The sequence below is a fragment of the Heptranchias perlo genome, unplaced genomic scaffold (genome assembly GCF_035084215.1).
Source record: "Heptranchias perlo isolate sHepPer1 unplaced genomic scaffold, sHepPer1.hap1 HAP1_SCAFFOLD_44, whole genome shotgun sequence".
Taxonomy (NCBI): Eukaryota; Metazoa; Chordata; class Chondrichthyes; order Hexanchiformes; family Hexanchidae; genus Heptranchias; species Heptranchias perlo.
In genome coordinates, this window is record NW_027139453.1 from 11,165,057 (window position 1) to 11,182,203 (window position 17,147).

The window sequence follows — 17,147 nt, forward strand, 5'->3', positions numbered from 1 at the left end:
AGGTGTTTACGTGGTATTGAGAGATAAGGTGGGATGTTGTGTCCGTGGGATTGAGGAATAAGGTCATAATGTTAGTAGGTGGGGATTGAGGTATTTGGGGGTAAGATAGGTAGGTGGGGATTGAGGGACACGGGGGATGATGGGTAGTTTGGAGTTGAGGGATTTTGTATGAAGATGGGTAGGTGTAGTTGAGTGAAATGGGGAGATGGTGTGTCGGTGCGGTCGACCGATATGGTGAGGAGTTGGGTAAGTGTGATTGTGGGAAATGTTAATAAGGCGGGTAGGTTATGATTGAGAGATATTGTGAGATGGTGGTTAGGTGGGGTTGAGTGATCTTGGTAGAAGGTGGGTAGGAGGTAGTGAGAGATATGGAGGAGAAGTTGGTTAGCCGTTTGTGAGGTATATGTGGAGAATGTGTTTAAGTGGGGATTGATGGATATTGTGTGAATGTGTGTAGGTGGGGTTGAGTGATATGGGGAGTAATTCGGTCGGTGGGGTTGATGGATATGGTGAGAAGGTGGTAAGTTTAGTTGAGGGATATTGTGAGAAGGTTTGGGTGGTTGTGTTGAGTGATATGAGGAGCAGATCGGTAGTTGGGAGTCCCTCCCACTTTCCCTGTCCCCCTCCCTCTACCCCTCTCTCCATCTCTGTGTCTCACTCTTCTCGCTCTCTACTCGTGCTCTCCATCTACTCGCTCTCCAGACCCTCTCTCTCTCCCCCTCTCTCTCTCGGCCTCTCTTTCTCTGTCTGTCACACTCTCCTCACTCTCTGCACGCTCTCACGCTCGACTCCATGTCTCTCCCACTTCCTCTCTCTCTCTCTCTCTGCCTCTCTCTACGCTCCTTGTCTCATCCCCATCTATTACTCTTTGTCTTCCGCTTCTCTGTCTCCCCTGTTTCTCTCTCTTTCTTTATCTGTCTGTCTCTTTCTTTCTCCCTCACCACCACCATCTTTCTCTCTCTGTATTATTCAGACTCTCACAGTCTGTCCGCCTCTCTCTCTGTCAATCCCCCACCCCCCACATCCTCATAATCCCTCTCGGTGTCTCTCTGCGTCTCCACTGTGTCTCCATCATTCGTTCTTCACTCTTTCCCCTCACTCTCTCCCCCTACTCTCCAACTCTCTCCCTCTCCACGTCTACTCTCCACCTCTCTCAATCACGAACTCTCTCCCTTTCTCTATATCTCACCTTCAATTTCAAGCTTCCCCTTTACTCTTCCTCTTTGCCTCTGCCACTTTACTCTGTGCGACTGCACTCTGTGCGACTACAAACTCTGACCTAGCCCCATCTCTCTGTCTCTCTTTCTCCCGATCTCTCGCCCTCTGACCATCCCCGTCTCATCCTCTCTCTATCTGTCCCTCCCTCTGTCTCTCTCCCTATACTCTCTAACTCTGTCCCTTTCTCTCTCCCTCTGACTCTTTCCCTCTGGTTCTCTCTCTTTTCCGGTCACTTACCCACCACTCCCTTTATCTCTCCCTTTCTGTCCGAGTATATCTGCACCTACACTTCTATCTCTGTCTCTCATCGCTCTCTCTCTCTCTGTCTCCCTCAATCTACACTCTCTGATCCATCCCCGTCTCTCACTCTATGTCGATCTTGTTTCTCTGCCTCCCCTGTTTCTCTCTCTCTGTCTGTCTGTTTCTCCCCCTGTCTGAACCTTTCCTCTCCCTCACGCGTACAATTTATCTGTCTCGATTATGCTTACCCTTACAATCTGCCTGTCTCTCTGCCACTCTCAAAGTCGTCATTCTCCCTCTCTCTTTTTCTGTCTCCCGGTCTCTCTCCCTCTAATCTGTCTCTCTTTCTCCACTTTCCGTCTCAAATCCATTGAAGCAGCAACAAGTGGCTATTGTTCAGCTGCCAACAGCTCACAGGCATTTCCAAAACATCTTCTTCTGTCTCTATTTACTTATCGCTCCTCTCTTTCTCGATATACTGTTCCTCTAACTCTATCTCTTTCTCTGTCTGTCTCTGCCTGTCTCTCTCGTGTTCTCTCTCTCTCCCTCTACTCTCTCTTTCTCCCTTTACTCTCTCTCTTTCTCTTACCCCCTGCATACACTGTACAGCACAGAAACAAGCCATTCGTCCCGAAGAGTCCATGCCTTTGCTTATGCTGCAGATGATCCTCCTTTCACGCTTGTTCATCGAACCCAATCAACATATCCTTCTATTCCCTTTTCCTTCGTGTGTTTGTCTAGCTTAATCTTAACAGCATCTTTGCTCGTCGCCTCAACTCACTTGTGGTAGCGAGTTGCTCACACTAACCACTCCCTGGATAAAGGAGTTTCTCCTGAATTAATATTGGATTTATCAGTGACCAGCTTCGATTTATAACCCCGAGGTCTGCTCTCACTCGCGGGTGAAATCATCTTCTCTCCGTCTACCCTATGAAACCTGTCATTCAACTTAAAGACTTCTATCAGGTCACTCCTCAGTCTTTTCTTTTCAAGCTTGTTCTCCGTTTCGTGATAGTTATATCCTCCCCGTTCTGTGATATTGTTTCAGTAAACTGTCCGAAATGCACTATAACGCAGACAATGGGAAAATTGAAATCTCCGTTCATAACTGCTTTGCCTTAGCGACAGGCTCCTCTGATCTCCGTATTTCTATGGGGTCTCAATTCTTCCTGTTTGAAGTATTTGTTTCATTAATTGAAAGCTTTTCATGCCCCAGTTCCCCTCAGTGGGTTGTGATCCCCAGTGTGATCGAGCCGTCTACGGTTTCAGGCTCAGAACAGCAACTTGAGTCTGTGATCCAGGACTGACAGCACACCCCTTTAAAACAGACACAGGATGATCCTGGACTGACAGCACACCCCTTTAAAACAGACACAGGATAATCCTGGACTGGCAGCACACCACTTATAAACAGACGCAGAATGATCCGGGACTGACAGCACACCCCTTTAAAACAGGCACAGGATGATCCTGGATTGACAGCACACCCCTTTTAAACAGGCACGGAATGATCCAGGACTTACAGCACACCCCTTTTAAACAGACACAGAATGATCCGGGACTGACAGCACACCGCTTTTAAACAGACACAGAATGATCCGGGACTGACAGCACCAACATGAAAATGCTTCTCCGATGGTCTGTTCTGAGTGAATTTCCTTCCAAACTTTGCATTTATAATTCGCTCACAGTCTAAAATAAAGAGAGGAAACTGCGCCCTCAATAAAAAGAACGTTCGTGGTCCTTGCAGGGATGAAACCTGCGCCCTTTGTGGCATTAATATCACGCTCGAACCACCTGAGCTAAATGTCACTCTCTCTGTTTGTCTCCCCTGTGAATTTCATGTCTCCCTGACTTTTATTTTCTCTGTCTGGCCCTGTGTCGTTCCCTCTCCTTATCACCCTTATCTTTCTCTGTCTTCCCCTCTGTCTCTGTTTCTCTTCTTGTGCTCACCTTCTCTCTCTCTTACCCTGTCTCATCCTGTCCTCTGCCTCTGCCTCTCTACTCTCTCTCTCTCTTTCTCACCGAATTCTCTCTATGTCTCTCTCTCTCTCCTGCTCTCTCTCTCACTATACTCGTTCTGTCTCTGTCTACACTCTCTCTCTTTCTTCAGCCCAATGTTGTCTCACTCTATATTTCTCCTCTCTGTGATAATAAAATAATTGTCAAAAGACCTCGGGGAAATTTGAACACATTTTTTCACTGACGTGTGTTATGATTTGGAATGCATTTCCTGAAAGAGCGGTGGAACCACATTCCACAGGCACTTTCAAAAGGCAAGTGGGCATATCATTGAAGAGGACTAATTTGCAGGGTTATGGGGCAAAATCTGGGGTGCAGGACTAAATTGGGGAGTTCTTTCAAAGAACCAGCACAGTCATGATGGGCCCAATGTATGCTAAGATTCCAGAAATACTTGGACTGTACAGCTGAGAAACAGGCCATTCGGCACAATAGATACATGCCGGGGTTTATGTTCCACACGAGCCTCCCACCACCCTTCTTCATCTAACCCCATCAACATATCCTATTCCTTTCTCATCTCATAGAAACATATAGTATTCTGAGGGGACTTGACAGGATTGATGGACTTGACAGGATAGATGCACTGACTGGCGAATCTGGAACAATGGGGAATAGTCATTCACCATTCCCCAGATAAGGGGTCGGCCATTTCAGACCGAGATGAGCACACTCGGTTTAACATCTCATCCAAATGACGACACTTCACACAGTTCAGCCCTCCCTCAGTACTGACCTTCCAAAACTGCAGCGCTCTCTCAGTAGTGACCTTCCGACAGTGCAGCACTCCCTCAGTACTGACCATCCGACAGTGCAGCACTCCCTCAGTACTGAGCCTCCGACAGTGCAGCGCTCTCTCAGTACTGACCCTCCGAAAGTGCAACACTCCCTCAATACTGACCCTCCGACCGTGCGGCGCTTCCTCAGTACTGCTCCTCTGACAATGCAGCATTAACTCAGTACTGACCCTCTGAGCGTGCAGCGCTCCCACAGTACTGGCACAGGAAATTGTCGGCCTGGATTAAGATGCTCAAGTCTCTGGTGTGTGTGGGGTCCGAGAGAACGACCTTCTGACTCTGAGGACAGACGCTACCTCCTGAGCCCCGGCTCATAATGACGATGTCAGGTTATTGCTTGACGAGTCTGTGGGACAGATCTCCCAACTTTGGCACAAGTTCACAGTCGTTAGTGAGAAGGACTTTGCAGGTCCGTCTGGGCTCGGTGCGCCTGTCTGATACCAAGGCCATATTTCAGAGGGCAGTTAAGTCAACCAGGTTAGTGTGGGAGTTGATTCAGAGTTTGAAGGGAAGTTTGAGTATCAGGAACAAAATAGCTCTTTATACCCCTTCAGAAACTGGAATACTCCTAGGAGTGATTCTCAATCTCCAAACTCACCATAATGAAAGGAGTATATTCTGAACTCTTGAGAAGGTGGGTAGTTGGGAATGATGGATAAGAGGAGAAGGTTGGTAGGTGAGAGTGAGCAATACGGGGAGAAGATGGATTGGTGAGATTAAGGAATATGTGTCGAAAGTGGGTAGGTTGGAATTAGGGATGTGGGGAGAAGGTTTGCTAGTTGGGGATTGAGGGATATGGTTGGAAGGTGGGAAGCTGGGTCGGTAGGGATTGAAGGATATGTTGAGACGGTGGTAGGTCGGGATCAGCGATTGGGAGAGAAGGCTTGCAGTTGGGGATTAAGGGATATGGGGGGGGGCGGGTAGGTGGGGCTTAGTGATATGGGGAGAAGGTGGGCAGTTGTGGATTGAGGGATATCGTGAGAAGGTGCATTTTAAGTAGCGTCATAAAGGAGGAGAGTGAATCAGAGGCAGGAAATTCCAGAGTTTAGGGACCATTCAGCTGAAGGCACGGCCACCAATGGTGCACTGCAGGAATTCGGGCATGCGCGAGAGGCCAGAATGGGAGGAACGTAGATACCTCAGTGGGGGAGGATGGGGTTGTAGTCTTGGGGGAGGTTACAGAGATGGCCGTGGAAGGATTTGAACACAACGATGAGAATTTTAAAATCGAGGCTTTGCCGGACCGGGAGCCAATGCGAACACAGGGGGTGATGATTGAACAGGAATTTTTGCGAATTAGGTTACGGGCAGCTGATTTTTGGATGAGCTGAAGTTAATGAAGGGTGGAAGATGGGAGTTTGGCCAGAAGAGCATAGGAATAGTCCAGTCTCGAGTTAACAAAGGCACGGACAAGGGTGTCAGCAATAGGTGAGAAGAGGCGGGAGCGGAGACGGTCGAGATACATAGATGGAAGTAGGCGGACTTGGTGATGGAAAGAATATGTGGTCCGAGTTTCAGCTCAGGTTCAAATCAGACGTCGAGGGTTGTGAATGGTCTGTTTCTGCACCAGACGTTCGCCAGGGAGAGGGATGCAGTCGGTGGGTTGGGCCTTTTTCGCGAGCACATGATGTTGACTGGCAGTGATAGACCCCATGGTACAATAACCACACTCAGCACTGACCCGTGGGGCATCTCCCGGTGGAACACGGATCCATGCGAGAGGCAGAACCTTCTGAGGTGAACAGAGAGAGTTTTATAATAACAGGGCGGAGCAAAATAAAACACTGTCACAGTGTTTAATGCTTCGGAATGTGAGGCATGAGGAATATCAACCACTTCAGTCTGAACTGTTCACACGTTAGAAAGAGCACGGGTTAGATAACGAGTGCAGCCCCCTCGACACTGTCCAATCAACCACTACCCTGGCAGGCACAGCACAGGTTAGATACAGAGTAAATCCCCCACCACACTGTCCCATCAAACGCTCCCAGGGCAGGTACAGCACGAGTTAGATACAGAGTATAATCCCCTCTACACTCTCCCATCATACACCCCCAGGGCAGGTACAGCACAGGTTAGATACAGAGAAACGCCCCCCCCTCGACACTGTCCCATTAAACACACCCAGGATAGGTACAGCACGGATTAGATACGGAGTGAAAACCCTTCCAGAGTGTCCCGTCAAGAACTCCCAGTGCAGGTGCAGCACCGGTTAGATACAGAGTAAAGGCCCCAAGACACTGTACCATCAAAAACTCGCAGGACAGGTACAGCACGGATTAGATATGGAGTGAAAGCCCCTCCAGAGTGTCCCGTTAAACCCTCCCAAGACAGGTACCGCACGCGTGAGATGGAAAGTTAAGCTCCCTCTACACTATCCCATCAAACACTCTCAGGGCAGGAACAACAGAGTTTAGATACAGAGTAAAGCTCCCTCTTCTCTCTCCCATTCTCTCTGTGTGGGTGTCAGTCGCACACCGGGTGAGATCTGCCATCAGAGACTGGGATGAAGCCTGGGCCTTCTCCAGAGATCACTGCCTTCCCCCATTCTCAGTGATTCCAACGCCCTGTGATGCTGTGATCCTTGTTGTCTCTCTCTCTCTCTCGCTCTCACACTCGACTCCCTCTCTCTCTGACCAATCTCTATCACTCGCTCTGTCCCTGTCTCTCCCTCTCTCCGTCCGTCTCTCCCTGTTTCTCTTTCTGTCTGTTTCTCTCCCTCTCTCTGTCCCTCTGTCGTTCTCTGTCACTCTCTCCGTGGTCTTTCACTGTCGTCCCCTTTGACTCTCTTTCTCATTTTGTGTTCTCCTTATCTTCCGCTTGTCTCTGTCTCATCCTCTCTTCTTATCTACCCTTCTACCCTCTCTGTCTTCTTCTATTCTCTCTGTTTCTCTCTTTCTCACCCTACTCTCTCTCTCTATATCTGTCTCTCGTGATCTCTCTGTACTCTTTCTGTCTCCTTCCAACCTCTCTCTATCTCTCTTCCTCACCTTACTCTCCTCTTTCTCCTACTCTCTGTCTGTACCCTCTCTATCTCCTTCTACTCTGTCTTTCTCACGCCCTCTACTCTCTCTCTCTCTCTCTCTCTCTCTCCCCACCGCTCCTCTGTGAGATAAAAAATAATTGGCAATACATCTCAATGGGAAATGAAGAAACATTTTTTCACCGAGGTTTGTTATGAGATGGAGTGCAATACCTAAAAGAACGGTGAAACCACATTCCATAGGCACTTTCAAAAGGCAATTGGACATGTCATTGAAGAGGAATAATTTGCAGGGTGATGGGGAAATCGCTGGGGTGTAGGACTAAATTGGGCAGTTCTTTCAAAAAGCTAGCGCGGGCATGACGGGCCGAATATAGGCTAAGGTTCCAGAATTATGTGGACTGCACAGCTCAGAAACAGACCATTCACCCCACAAGGTCCATGCCGGTGTTTATTCTATAAAACACCCCACGCCTATCCATCTTCATCTAACACCATCAACATGTCCATCTATTCCTCTGACATCTCTTTGAAACATATAAAATAGAATATAAGATTCTGAGGGGGCTTGACAGGATAGATCCGGAGAGATTGTTCCCCTGGCTGTCGAGTCTAGAAAAAGAAGAAATTGTCTTCAGATAAGGGGTGGGCCATGTAAGACTGAGATGAGGAGGAATTTATTCACTCAGAGGGATGTGAATCTTTGGAATTCTCCACCCAGAGGTCTGGGGATGCTCAGTCGTTGAGTATATTCAAGGCTGGAATTGATAGAATTTTGGGCTCTCGGTGAATCAAGCGATTTGTGGGTCGGGCGGGAAAGTGGAGTTGAGGTAGAAGATCAAGCATGATCTGATTGAATGGTGGACCAGGATCGAGGGACCGGATGGCCTACTCCTGCTCCCATTTTTTATGTTCATATGTTCTTTCTCTCTCATGTGTTTATCCATATTCCCCTTAAATGCATCTGTGCGATTCTTCTCAACTACCCTTTGTGGTAGCGAGTTTCACATTCTCACCAGTCTCTGGGTAAAGACGTTTTCACTGAATTCATTTTTCGATTCAATTCGATTAATCAGTGACTATCTTATAATAATGACCCTTGGTTCTGGTCTCCCCTTCAAGTGGAAACATCTTCTCCAGATCGACCCTAACAAACACACCATTAATCTTAAAAACCTCTGTCACGTCACTCATCAGTCTTCTCTTTTTGAGAGAAAAGAGCCCCAGCTTGTTCTCTCCTTCCTGACATGTGTAACCTCTCAGTTCCATGATATTGTTTCAGAGAACTGTCCAAGATGCATTCTAGAAATGTATTGCCAACGTGTCCCAGTCTATGTGAAAAGTAAAATCTCCCTTCATAACTGCTTTGCCTTCGCTACGGGCTCCTCTGATCTCCGTATTTCTGTATTGGGTCAATACTTCCTGTTTGAAGTACTTTTTTCATTAATTGAAAGCTTTTTATGCCCCAGTTTATCTCAGTTGGCTGTGATCTCCAGTGTGATCGAGCCGTCTATGGGTTCAGGCTCTGCACAGCAACTTGATTCTCTGATCTGGGACTGACAGCACACCCATTTTAATCAGGCACAGAATGATCCGGGACTGACAGCACACCCATTTTAAACAGGCACAGAATGATCCGGGACTGACAGCACAGCCCTTTTAAACAGACACAGAATGATCAGGGACAGAAAGCACATCCCTTTTAAACAGACACGTAATTGGTGAGCATTTCAAATTCGTCGAAGGTGAGAACGGATTAACTGTAGACATTTGACATTGTATTTGACAAATTTGAGACAGCCTTGTTGAGACGTGACTATATAGGTCAATGTATTGTAACACATGCGGCATATATGGGTTTTCAGAAGGAATTTGATAACGTGGCTCACAGGAGGCGTCAGCCGTTTGGTGTAAGAGCAAATATAGCCACCCGGATGGAATGTCGATAATGTGTATTTTTCTCCATTGTTGTTCACAGACCGAACACTGCGATCACTGAGTTCTGGACAAAGTCTGACGGTTACCAACTGATCCAGTTGACGAAATTCTACCGGGACAGACTAGAACCGGCAGTTGAAGAAGGGGTGGACGGATCAGTTCGTTGACAACATACGAGAGGCATTTCAGTGGACAAGAACATCGGGTAAGTGGGAGGGGAACAGGATGAGTTTGGATTATTTAAACATCACAAAACCAACAAGAAATCAGATCTTAGAATCAGAGAAGGTAACAGAAGAGAAACAGACCAAACTGGAAAAAAATGGGTCAAACTGCAATTATTGTGAATCTGAAACAATGAAAGGAAGAGGTGAAAATACCCAGCGGATCGGTCAGTATCTGGACAAAGGACAGGGTGACGATTCAGGTATAACTCTAGTGTGGACTGAAAACAAAGTGAAACAGTTTTAGTGGAACTGGGAAAAGGACAGAACGGAGGCGACAAACAGGAGTTAGAGGAAATTTCATGCGTTGACTGACCTGGAATCTATTGCAGGATATTGAGGAATTGAGAAATGACAAAAATTTCTGCGGAGTAAATAAGAGACATTTCAAGAACAAAAATATTAAAATGGTTAAAATGTCTAAGACCGAACACGGAAACTAATCAAACAAATAGTGGAGAGCGCGAAACCGAGGCCGTGCCTGGTTTTGTTCTCCACCATTCATCACCGGGGGTTAATTCGACCTTCAGCGGACTCACAATCCGGGCAGTGGAACTTGCGGTGGAGCGTCACTCCCCGGCAGAGCACTTTAGGAAATTGCATGCAATCAGCCCATAATATTCTGTCAATTACTTTTAATGGTATAGAAGTAAATGGAAGTGAAAAAGTGACAGGGTGTGTAATGGACGGTCGATCTGACACCACCTGCTGAAGGTGGAAATCTAGTCCACCGAGTCATAGAAACATGGAAAAGATGAGCAGGAGTCGGCCATTCGGCCCTTCGAGCCTGCTCCACCATTCAATATGATCATGGCTGACCGTCTATCTCAATACAATATTCCCGTTTGTCAAAGATTTAACAGTCCGCTTTTATGTTCCTTGCAAGTTCACTCTCATTCTCTATTTTCCCTCTTAATCAATCTCTTGACCCTTTTTTGCTCCGTTCTGAACTGTTCCCAATCCTCTGGCTTGCTGCATTTTCTGGCAAAATGTTATGATTCCACTTTGCATCGCATCCTAGCCTTAACTTCTTCTGTTAGCCATGGTTGGGCCTCTTGTCCTTTTGTCTTTTTGTGCCAGAATGGAACATATAACTGTTGCAATTCATGCATTCGTTCCTCAAATGTTAGACATTGCCTATTCACCGTCATGCCTTTTAATGAAGGTCTCAAATCTATCATAGCCAACCCACTCCTCATACCTTCGATTTAGTACCCTAGTTTCGGATTGCACTCCTTCACTTTCGATCTTAATGAAGAATTGTATCATGTTACGGTCACTCTCCTCTAAAGGACCCCGCACAACAATTTAATTAATTAACCCCTTCTCAATGCACCATACCCAATCTAGAATAGCCTGTTCCCGAATTGGCTTCTCAACATATTGGTTTCAAAAACCATCTCGTGCACACTCCAGGAAATAATGCTCCACAGTATTATTGCTAATTTGGTTTGGCCAGTATATATGCAGATGAAAGTCACCCATGATTAAGTGGGGATTGAGGGATATGGCGGAAAGATGTGTACAGGTGATTGAGGGATGTGGTAGGTAGTTGTGGATAGAGGTTATTTTTTAATGTTGGTAGTTGGGGTTGTGTGATACGGGGAGAAGTTGTACAGGTCGGGATTGAGGGCTATGAGGATAATGTGGGTAGGTGGTGTTGACGGATATGGTGAGAGGGTGGGTAAGTGGTAATAATGGATATAGTGAGAAGGCGGTTTGGTGTGTTTGAGTGATCTGTGGAGATGGTGCGTCGATGAGTTTGTGGGATACTGAGGGCAGGTAGTTACCTGGGGATTGTGGGCAATGCTGAGAAGTTGCGGAGGTGGGATTGAGAGATATGAGGCGAAGGTGCGGAGGTGTTGATTGAGGTATATTGTGATGTGGTTAGTTGGGATTGACTGACATGATGAGAAGTTGGGTAGATGGTTTTGAGGGATTGGGACAACGTGAGTAGTTGGGGATTGAATTATATGGCGTGAAGGTGGTTAGGAGGGATATGGGTCGAAGCTTGGAAGGTGGGGTTTAGAGATTTGTTGAAAAGGTGCGTAGGTGAGTTTAGTCATTTGGTGAGTCGATGGATATGTGCAGATTGAGGAATATTTGGAGAAGATGGGTAAGCATGAGTGAGGGACATTATTGAGAAGGCGGTTAGGTGGGGATTGAGCGTTATGGTGCACAGAAGTTTCGGTGGTGATTGAGAGATGTTTTGAGAATGTGGGTAGGTGGGGTTGAGTGTTATTGGGAGAAGGTGTGTAGCTGTGAATTGAGGGATATGGGTAGGTGTGTCGTCCCGATTGAGGGATATGGTGAGAAGTTGGGTGGTTGTGGATTGAGGGATATGGTGAGAAGTTGATTAGTGGGATTGAGGTATAAGGAGCTAATAAGGGTTGGTGGGGATTGAAGGAATTGTTGTGAAGGTCGGTAGTTGGGGATTGAGGGATAAGTGGGGAAGGTGGGTCGGTGTGGATTGACGGATGAGATGAGAATGTGAGTAGGTGGGGTTGATGGATATGTGTAGAAGGTGCTTAAGTAGGGATTTAGTGAAATGATGGGATGGTGGGTGGTGGGGATTGTGGGATATTGTGAGAAGGTGGGTAGGTGGGGTTGAGGCATGTGGAGAGAAGGTGTGTAGGTGGGTAGGTGCGATTGAGGGATATGGCGAGAGGTTGGGTGGGTGAGGATTGTGGTCTTTGGGGATGTGGATAGGAGTGTCGGATGAATCTGGTCTGAAGATGGTAGGTGTGGATTGAGTAATATTGGGAGAAGATAGGTAGGTGTGAGTGAGGTATATGAGGAGAAGCTGGTTAGTTTGGGTTTGAGTGATATGGTGGGAATGTGTGTTGGTTGGGATTGAGGGGTCTTATGAGAATGTGAGTAGGTAGGGTTGAGTGTTATGGGGAGAAGTTGTGTAGCTCTGGTTTGAGGGATATGCGAGGTGTTTAGGTGGTATTGAGTTGGCCATTTCGCCCTTTTAGACTGTTACGCCATTCAATGGGATCATGGCGGATCTCTGACCGAACTTCATTTACCCGCCTTAATCCCATAGTCCCTGAACACATGGTTAACAAAAATCTATCTATAAAATTAACAACTGAGCTAACATCAACTTCCGTTTGCAGAAGAGAGTTCAAACATCTACCACCCTTTAAGAACATAAGAACATAAGAAATTGGAGCAGGAGTAGGCCAATCGGCCCCTCGAGCCTGCTCCGCAATTCAATAAGATCATGGCTGATCTGATCCCAACCACAAATCTAAAGAGCACAAGAAGTCGGAGCAGGACCCGGCCACATAGCCCCTGGGCCCTCTCCGCCACCCACAGGGCATTGACCGATCCGAACTCAGCTTCATGTCCAATTTCCTGCCCGCTCCCCATAACCCCTAATTCCCTTTACTTCTAGGAAACTGTCTATTTCTGTTTTAAATTTATCTAATGATGTAGCTTCCACAGCTTCCTGGGGCAGCAAATTCCACAGACCTACCACCCTCTGAGTGAAGAAGTTGCTCCTCATCTCAGTTTTGAAAGAGCAGCCCCTTATTCTAAGATTATGCCCCCTAGTTCTAGTTTCACCCATCTTTGGGAACATCCTTACTGCATCCACCCGATCAAGACCCTTCACAATCTTATATGTTTCAATAAGATCGCCTCTCATTCTTCTGAACTCCAATGAGTAGAGTCCCAATCTACTCAACCTCTCCTCATATGTCCGCCCCCTCATCCCCGGGATTAACCGAGTGAACCTTCTTTGTACTGCCTCGAGAGCAAGTATGTCTTTTCTTAAGTATGGAGACCAAAACTGTATGCAGTATTCCAGGTGCGGTCTCACCAATACCTTATATAACTGCAGCAATACCTCCTTGTTTTTATATTCTATCCCCCTAGCAATAAAAGCCAACATTCCGTTGGCTTTCTTGATCACCTGCTGCACCTGCATACCAACTTTTTGATTTTCTTGCACTAGGACCCCCAGATCCCTTTGTACTGCAGTACTTTCCAGTCTCTCGCCATTAAGAAAATAACTTGCTCTCTGATTTTTCCTGCCAAAGTGCATAACCTCACATTTTCCAATATTATATTGCATCTGCCAAATCTCCGCCCACTCAACCAGCCTGTCTATATCCCCTTGCAGGTTTTTTATGTCCTCCTCACTCTCTACTTTCCCTCCCATCTTTGTATCATCTGCAAATTTTGATATGTTGCACTCGGTCCCCTCCTCCAAATCGTTAATATAGATTGTAAACAGTTGGGGACCCAGCACCGACCCCTGTGGAACACCACTGGTTACTGGTTGCCAGTCCGAAAATGAACCATTTATCCCAACTCTCTGCTTCCTGTTCGATAACCAATCCTCCACCCATGCCAGAATATTACCCCCAATCCCGTGATTTTTTATCTTAAGTAATAATCTTTTATGTGGCACCTTGTCGAATGCCTTTGCGGGTAGAAATGTTTCATAACTTCACTCCTCGAAGTTCTGGCTCTAATTTTTAGGCGATGTCTCCTGGTCCTCGATTCCCCAACCAGCGGATATAGTTTCTCTCTATCTACCCTATCAGTTCCCCTTAATATCTTGAAAAATTAAAACAAATCACCCCTTAATCTTCTAAATTCCAGAGAATGCATCCCTAGTTTGTGTAATCTCTCTTCAAAATTTAACCCTTGATGTCCAGGTAGCATTCTAGTAAATAAAGACAAACAGAGTTTTAACCGCTCGGTAAGTTTTAATGACTGCCAAACAAGTAAAGATTATCTTTTAAAAACGAGGGCTCTCATATCACTACTTATTTTATTAGTTTTTGGTTATTGAAGAAGAATTAAAATTACAATATTATTTTTTAAACTTTTCCCTTCTGTCTCTTTAACTTAATTCAATTATTTCATTGGTTTTTGATTTTTTAAATTTACAATGCCATACAGAATGCCAACTTGAAAGGAATGAATTCTGCTTGATTGTTTGAGCAATGCAGCCTGATTCTGTGGGCGGGACTTCTCGTCCTCACGAATTTTGTGGGCGTGTCTTCTCCTCACACATATTTCCAGCTGCGCAGCAAATCACGCTGCTCAGAGGCTGGGTTGATGATGCAAAATTTTTGTGAAGTTCGAAATCAAGGAATTCATCGCCACAGAGCCTACAGTCAGTATTTTTGTTAATTTAATTCGCAAGAGCTGCAGTGAGTGTTGCCTCGCCGCTCGCAGCGATTTCTGGCCCAATGTCTCCTGCCGCTCTGCCAATTTCCTAACCAGGTCAATCATTTCCCCTCAATTCCATCAGCTTCAACTTTAGCTAACAGTCTCTTCTGAGGGACTTTATCGAATGCCTTTTGGAAGTCCATATGAACAACATCTATAGACATTCCGCTGTCCACTACTTTAGTCACCTCTTCAAAACAAAATCCATGCTGGCTCTTACTGATCAGCTGAAAATGTTCAAGGTGTTCAGTCACTATCCTTAATGAGAGACTCGAGTAATTTCTCGAAAACGGATGTTTGGCGAACTGGTCTATAATTCCCTGGTTTGCTACTGGCACCTTTCTTAAATAGTGGAGTGACATGTGCAGTTTTCCAATTTAGATAAATGTTCATGCACCGTTAGGCTGTTAATTAAATCTGCCTCATTACTCATTATTAATTCGAGTAAAGCCTGCACCCTTGTTGGTCCCAGGACATATTGTTGCAGAAAGCTTTCCTGAACCTACTCAAGAAATTCGTTACCTTTCTGATATGAGCTCGTCTGTTCATCCCATTCCATATGAAGGTTAAAATCTATCCCCATTAAAACCACACTGCATTTGCTACATGCGTGTCTATTCTCCGCATTTATACATTGTGCCGCTTCACAGCTACTACAAGGGGGTCGATACACAACCCCCACTTTGGTCTTAAATCCTTTTCTATTTCCTAATTCTACCCATAAAGTTTCCACTGCCTGCCTCCCTCTCGTTATGTCCTCTCTTATCATGAAGTAATTACATCCTTAATCACTTAGGATAGTCCTCCCCCTTTACCCATTTTTTCTATCATTCCTATGACCTTATAACCTGATATATTCAGTTCCCATTCCTGACTGTTGAGCAGCCATGCCTCAGTAATGGCCAACATGTCGTGCCCTGTCGGTTGAAATTGTGCCCGAATTTCATTCAATTTGTTACTTATACTCCATGCGTTTGTATAAAGAACGCTTATTTGGGCCACACACCCTACCCATATTGTAATGTTGTATTTCTCACACTTTCCTTATTTCTATCTCCAGATTTAATTACTTTACATCTTTCAGTTTTTCATTTACCTGTAGTACCTAAAGCATAATTTCTGACTATCACTCTACTCTCTTCCTTTATATTCTGGATTTTTTATTTATATTACTTTTCCAATGAGCCCTACCCCCATTTACTAGTTTATGGCCTTATTTATCCATGGCGCTGTGACCCTGTTCCCACCGAGATCAGGTGGAGCCGGTCCCAACGGTACAATTCCTTCCTGTCCCAGTACAGGTGCAAGTGTCCCACGAAATGGAACCTCTCCTTCCCACACCACTCCTTCATCAATGTGTTCACCTCTCTAATCTGCTAATCCCAACGACTATTTGCACGTGGCTCAGGTAATAATCCAGAGATTATAACCCTTGAGTGCCTGTTTTTTAAAAAAAATTGCTCCTGATACTCTCAGTGTCTGGACTGTGATCACCTCTCTCAGTGTCTGGACTGTGCTCTCCTTTCTCAGTGTCTAGACCGTAACCTCCTCTCTCAGTGTCTGGACTGTGATCCTCTCTCTCAGTGTCTAGACCGTAACCTCCTCTCTCAGTGACTGGACTGTGATATCCTTTTAGTGTTAGAACTGTGATCATCTCGCTCAGATTCTGGACTGTAATCACCACTCTCACTGTCTGGTCTGTGATGTCCTCTCTCAGTGTCTGGACTGTGATCTCCTCATTCAATGCCTGGTCTGTGATTTCCTCTATCAGTGTCTGGACTGTGATCTCATCTCTCAGTGTATGGACTGCGATCTCCTCATTCAATGCCTGGTCTGTGATCTCCTCTATCAGTTTCTGGACTGTGATCTCCTTTTTCAGTGTATGGACTGTGATGCTCTCTCTCAGTGTCTAGACCGTGACCTCCTCTCTCAGTGACTGGAATGTGATATCCTTTTAGTGTTTGGACTGTGATCACCTCTCTCAGATTCTGGGCTGTGATCACCACTCTCTGTGTCCGGGCTGTGATCTCCTCTCTCACTGTCTGGACTGTGATCCTCTCTCTCAGTGTCTAGACCGTGACCTCCTCTCTCAGTGACTGGAATGTGATATCCTTTTAGTGTTTGGTCTGTGATCACCTCTCTCAGATTCTGGGCTGTGATCACCACTCTCTGTGTCCGGGCTGTGATCTCCTCTCTCACTGTCTGGACTGTGATCCTCTCTCTCAGTGTCTAGACCGTGACCTCCTCGCTCAGTGACTGGAATGTGATATCCTTTTAGTGTTTGGACTGTGATCACCTCTCTCAGATTCTGGGCTGTGATCACCTCTCTCTGTGTGCGGGCTGTGATCTCCTCTCTCAGTGTCTGGACTGTGATCTCCTCTCTCAGTGTCTGGTCTGTGATCTCCTCTCTCAGTGTCTGGACTGTGATCCTCTCTCTCAGTGTCTAGACCGTGACCTCCTCTCTCAGTGACTAGACTGTGATATCGTTTTCGTATTTGGACTGTGATCACCTCTCTCAGATTCTGGACTGTG

At 46.0% G+C, this 17,147-nt stretch overlaps 1 long non-coding RNA gene across 2 annotated transcripts in view; it reads left to right on the forward strand.

Annotated features, from left to right (window-relative positions):
* The window catches only part of LOC137312938 (uncharacterized), a 48,703-nt gene that overhangs the window by 18,235 nt on the left and 13,321 nt on the right, over window positions 1–17,147 (forward strand). For both annotated transcript variants that reach the window (XR_010960939.1, XR_010960940.1), the window contains exon 3: window positions 9,239–9,403. This is a non-coding gene — a long non-coding RNA (uncharacterized lncRNA). The remainder of the gene's footprint in view (window positions 1–9,238; window positions 9,404–17,147) is intronic.